The sequence below is a fragment of the Mus musculus genome, chromosome 14 (assembly GCF_000001635.26).
Source record: "Mus musculus strain C57BL/6J chromosome 14, GRCm38.p6 C57BL/6J".
In the NCBI taxonomy this organism is placed as follows: Eukaryota; Metazoa; Chordata; class Mammalia; order Rodentia; family Muridae; genus Mus; species Mus musculus.
Window position 1 is genome coordinate 49,193,325 of NC_000080.6, and position 5,877 is coordinate 49,199,201.

Consider the following 5,877-nt stretch of genomic DNA (forward strand, 5'->3'; position numbering starts at 1 on the left):
CTGTCATCTCTAAGGCCAGGATTCCTGTGATTGCAAATGCTTATTGATTATTTTTAAGGGAGCTGAACCTACTGCCTTAAATCCAAACCTGCTGCTTTTGATACTGCTCTACTCCAGACTGGCTGCACAGTCATCATGAATAACGGCTTTTACTATGAATGCAATTAAAAATTTTAAGCCCATCAGGTATTAACCTAACTAGGTAAATGTAAATCTACCCAATAACTTATAATTTTGAATCGAAGTACATTTATATGAGTGTGAGCATTATGTTTTGAGCTATATGACAATTATTTTTCTTCATATTAGGAACTAAAGGTGAATATTGAAAGTTTGATCTTCATCATTCCAAGCAAATATCTTTTTTTTTTTTTTTTGTAAAAGATTTATTTATTATTTTATGTAAGTACACTGTAGCTGTCTTCAGACACACCAGAAGAGGGAGTCAGATCTTGTTACAGATGGTTGTGAGCCACCATGTGGTTGCTGGGATTTGAACTCTGGACCTTCGGAAGAGCAGTCGGGTGCTCTTACCCACTGAGCCATCTCACCAGCCCCCCCAAGCAAATATCTTAACTGTTCTGAAATTTTGGTGAAAACTGTGATCCAGTTATGGAGAATGGTACCCTGTTTATTGGTCACCTAATTCATAGTAACTATGTGATAGCTATCAGTAATATAGAACAAGTTTTATTGTGTGTTAGGGTACCATTTGAAGAGAAGTAGATTTATTGTGTGTATGTGGTTTGTGCGTGTGTACGTGTACATGTAAGGTTCTAGATGGTTGTGAGCAGCTGTGTAGGTGCTAGGAACTGAACCCAGCTCTGCTCTAAGGGCAGCAAATTCCCCTAACCACTGAGAAGTCTCTCTAGCCTCAGGTACTAGGTTTTATGAAGTAGGTAGTAGCACGTGAAGGTGTTGTGGCTCTACTCTAGAACATGACTAATAAACTGCTGTGTTCTTACCATCTAGATCCTACACCTTTGCATATTGGCCTCAGATGCACTCATATTATTTCAGAAGAAACATCATTGATGAGTTTCATTTTAGAAACAAGACTACCATATCACCCACTCCCCATATACACATCCCAATCCCTTACATTATCAATGTTCTAATTTCTAGAGGCTGTCTTGTATGTCTCAAATACCTGATACTTTGCTGTATACATATTTGAGGGGAAAAAAGCATAACAAAAAGCAGCTGAGACAAGCGGAGAGAAATAACTCAAGCAGTAGTGCATGCATATGTGTATATAGAGGTTTGATGGACGGTTAAGGACGGGAAATAGATGAGGTTCAGTGGAGCACAGGAGAGCGGCTGTCATCAAGTATTCAGTTGCAATCAGAAAGGCTCTGTGGCTAACAGTTCAGGATAAATTTATTACAGCCAGCCATTGTCTGCATTTAAATACTAGCCCTGAACCAGACAGCTAGATAGTTACCTGAAGTTTTGAATTAGGAGGTGATTGTAGGGCTGGAGAGATGGCTCAGTGGGTAAGAGCACCCGACTGCTCTTCCAAAGGTCCTGAGTTCAAATCCCAGCAACCACATGGTGGCTCACAACCATCCGTAATGAGATCAGATGCCCTCTTCTGGTGTGTCTGAAGATAGCAACAGTGTACTTATTTATATAATTAATTTTGGGCCTGAGTGAGCAGGGCTGACCGGAGTGAGCAGAGGTCCTAAAAATTAAATTCCCACCAACCACATGAAGGCTCACAACCATGAAGGTTCACAATACAGTTACAGTGTACTCATATACATAAAATCAATAAATCTTAAAAAAGTGATTGTATGTTGTACTATGGCTTCATTAAATGTTTATCAAATATGAGCTACAGAATTGTTCTAACCCAGGTGGCCTAGTTTGTTTTCCTGAGAGCATCTAACAGGTGGCTTTGAGATACTTTGGGGTGGCTTTGTACAGGAGAACAGTGGTCTGGCTTGATTATAGGAGCCTTGCAAGTTTTGGGATGGGCGAGGTTGGTTTGGGGTGGAGAGAGCTATGATTAGTGTCATCTCCATGGCTAGGACAACAGTTGAGTAACACATGGTAGTAAGTAATCTGATGAATTTATAGCCTTAACCATTTTCAGAGAACCTCCACACAGTATTAATGAAGTTCTTTAGATTGAAATTTTATTTTGCAAATGAAAAAAAAGTACTTGAAAGCCATATTAAAGGGCTCACAGATGGTACCACCTCTAGCCGGGCCTCAGGACTCTAGGTTCTTTTTGTTACCTTACGCAGTGCCTGACCTCTGAGAGAACTTGGAGCTGAGTGCTTAATTCTGTTGGATAAATTGATTTTAGTGAACTCTACCAAATTATTCAAGTATAGTTGCTTTATTCAGCCTAAAACTTAAATGATCTAAGAAATATTTAATTGGTTTAGGTTGTAAAATCCGTTAAGGGATTTAGTATTAAGTTGGTTGTCAGAACATGTAGTTGGTTTCCAGTGATTTGATCAGTAATATTGTTAAAGGGAACAGCATTCCTTCACAGCAAGCTTTATGGACGCCCGTGAAAGGTGAATAGCTGGGAAGCGTCCTTGCATTTAGCGCAACACTCTACATACTAATTGTGCTTTAGCATGTTCCTCATTTTACTTTTGTCAAATTTTAAGCATGGAAATCCGTGTGTAAAGGGGGAGAAAGCAATCTATCATTCATGTATAAAATCTAATTACAGTGTGTGATCACTGTATATGCTTGATCTTACATGAGACAGGTTACCCATTAAACCATGTTTAACAAACTATTCTTGACCAGGTATCTGCTAGATAGTTGAGAAACAGTCGCCCGAGAGGCTCATCTAAGACCCATGTCTACCTTAAAAGACAGGTAGCTTTTTTTGTTTTGTTAAACTTGTTTCTTCCAAAGGGGAAATTAGTTGGTGTGTGTTTGTGTATTGTGTTTGTGTATTGTGTATTTCAGTGTATTGAACTCTCTTGAATAATTATGTAGTTGTGTGAATGTCAAGTAAGCCTAGAGCTTACGTACCAAGTATGTATTTGCATATCTGGGTAGAAGGATATCTGAGATACAATAATCTTTTTGTCAGAGCATAGTCCTCAAAAGTAGATCTGTGGATTTGGCAAAAATGGTAAACTCTGTAGAACAAAAAATACTGTGTGTGCACATCTGTGTGTGTGTGTGTGTGTGTGTGTGTGTGTGTGTTTGTGTGTGCACGCTCACATGCTAGCATCAAAGCACCAACCAGAAAAGCATCCAGTGTGCCAGACATTCACCTGGCTGGCACTGCAAAAGAAAACAGTCATGGTTGCTGTATCAAAACCACTGTGAAATTCATAGAAATCTAAGGAAGGAGAAAGTGTTGAAAGGCTTTAAGTTACCTGTATTGTTTGAGAGGATGACAATCCTCAAGTCCTAAGGGAGGCTTGAGAACTCAAGGTGTGGTGAGTCAAAACTATAGAAGGCAAGTTTGAACTGTTGGGATGCCCCAGAAAGCCCTTTAGACATAGGTAATAAAAGCTGTGTAAGTGGGATTTTATTTCAGCAGCCTACTTCTCTTTGGGTTATAACAAGCATTCTGTAGCACCTCTTTAAAGAAAATGCTTAAACATTGGTGAGGGTTAAAGCTTTCATACTTGCATGTGTATGTGCTTATGTTAGGGGAACAAAACAAAAAGCAAAAACAAAAAGAAAATACCTTTCTGTTGCTCAGAAATGGCAAGAGAAAGGTGATACCCTGTAAGGATTGAGTTCCTCTTCAGGAATGTGGGCTTTAATGTACCCCAGAGCTGAGAGTCCTGTAGGTAAACTCTTTAGTCAACGGCTTCTTAAGGATGCACATTCAAGAACAGGTTTTCACAATGTTACGTCCTTTCCCAGAGCAGCCCATTTCCAAGGCCTGGTTGGCATGGGTGTAAAGGCTAAGGTGCATTTTCCCAATCTGGTAGGGCCAGAAATCCTCATAGTTTGGCTAACCTACCTTCCTTGGCACTACATCTTACCTCAGCTTCCCTTTCCTTAGCCCAGCTCCCTAGAATATTTCCTAACCAGCTACCAGAGTGCTGATCTCTATCTCAGTCAGATGTTTCCCAAGGAACCCCTCTGGGAACACTGTATGCCTTAAGAGGGTCAGAGGTGATTGGAGGCAAAGGTGTTAGGCAGTTTGGTGTTTTTTCAATCAGGGATAAAGGAAAACTGGTAAAATCAGAGCCACTGCAGTTCAGGCTTAAGGAATGGGTGGTGAAAGGGTGCTGCCCTATGGAAATGTATTAGGGATAAAAGCTTTACTTGAGTTAACTTTACATTAAAATCATGCCTGACTAGGTGTTGTTTCCTTACCTAGAAACAGGAATAAGTCATTTCATGTGTTTGTGTTAATGGTTAAATAGCAGTTCTCTGCTGTGGTTCAGTATTCACGTTTATCTTTGGCATCATTCTTACTGCATAATTCAGCTTTATTTAGTGCCCAACCACACAAAGGAACCAAAGATAGCTCGAAAATAACATCAACCTACCCATTTCATTAGTTGTGGATAACTTGAGGGCAAACCTTAGGAAGAATACGCAGCTGTCTTGCGAGTGAATGAGTTCACTGTCCTCCTTGACTTTCAGGGGGTCTTGATGCTATACCTGCTAAGAGTCCTGTCTGTGGAAATGAGGTTCTGGGTGGAAGGCCTGTTGGTAGGTTGAAGAGCCAGTTTTCCGTTGTTATCTTGAGCAAGAGTAGGGGCTTGGCAGAGTCTCAATTGTATCTTGGAAGTATAGTGAGCAATGATAAGAGACGGACACAGCAGATGCAGGGGGTGGGCAGAGGGGTTTACAATCTGTTCATGTTAGGGATTGAGGAAAGTCCACAAAAGCAAGTGTCTGGAGAGTAGAGTAAGGACCAAAGATGAAGGGCTAGCTGATTTTCACAAAACATCTGTTGTGCTTCTTAGACTTCTGTTAAGATGTGCTCATGATCCACAGAGGACAGAAAATTGAAACTACATCAGGTATCAGTATCTGTCTAGGATACTAAACAGCTACCACATGTGAGTTTTGGAGTCTCTGTATGTCATAGTTGCCATTTAAATAGTTTTAACTCTTATCTTGCTTTCAAATGAGTAAAAGGTTCTAGGAATTTTTCCTTGTGACTTCTCTCTATCACATCACCCTAAGTCACTGGAGGAATGAGTAGTCCCAACTTGAAGTGCACACAGACTTAGGATGCACTCATCACTCCAGGGTGAGCTCTGCTGGGTCTGTGTCTGGGATGGTAAATGAGACCGAGGAGTCCCAGGAACTTTGACACACTACCTGTTTCTGTCAGAGGGCATTAGGGCCTGGAGGCCAGTAACCTTGATGTGATGTGTGTGAAAGGTACTGCTCCTCACCAGCTTGAGAAGTTCTAAGTCACAGGGTGAGAAGGAAGCAGAAATTGGAGGCGGGACATTTGATAGCACAAGACAAGGAATTCTGTCCTTGTTCCCAGGAGTAATTGAGGAAAGTTTGAGAACTAGGTTTTCTCTCATTCTGTTCAGATGCACCACAGACAACTGTTACAGTGAGCTTGTACCTGTTCCCTTCTCCATGACTTGTAAGATTACACCTTCAAGGTAATACTTGTAGTTTGTTTCAGTGGGAACTTCAAGAGGCATGGTTAAAAGTACAATTTAGGATGAAAGCTTACTGGTGCCACCACTAGAATCTGTCTGCCCTTAGACAGGCTCAGTGTGCATACAGCAACTAGATATGAGAGTTCAGTGTACTGTTGTGGATTCTCTTTGTTGTGTGGGGGATTCTGGTAGCCGAGAACAAGTCTTTTTGGGGCTGTGTGGTTGGGTGGGACTCATATAGCTGTGGCTTTCCTGGACCCCCTCAAAGAGAAAAGATCTTCAAAACTGGCATCCTCAGCTCTGG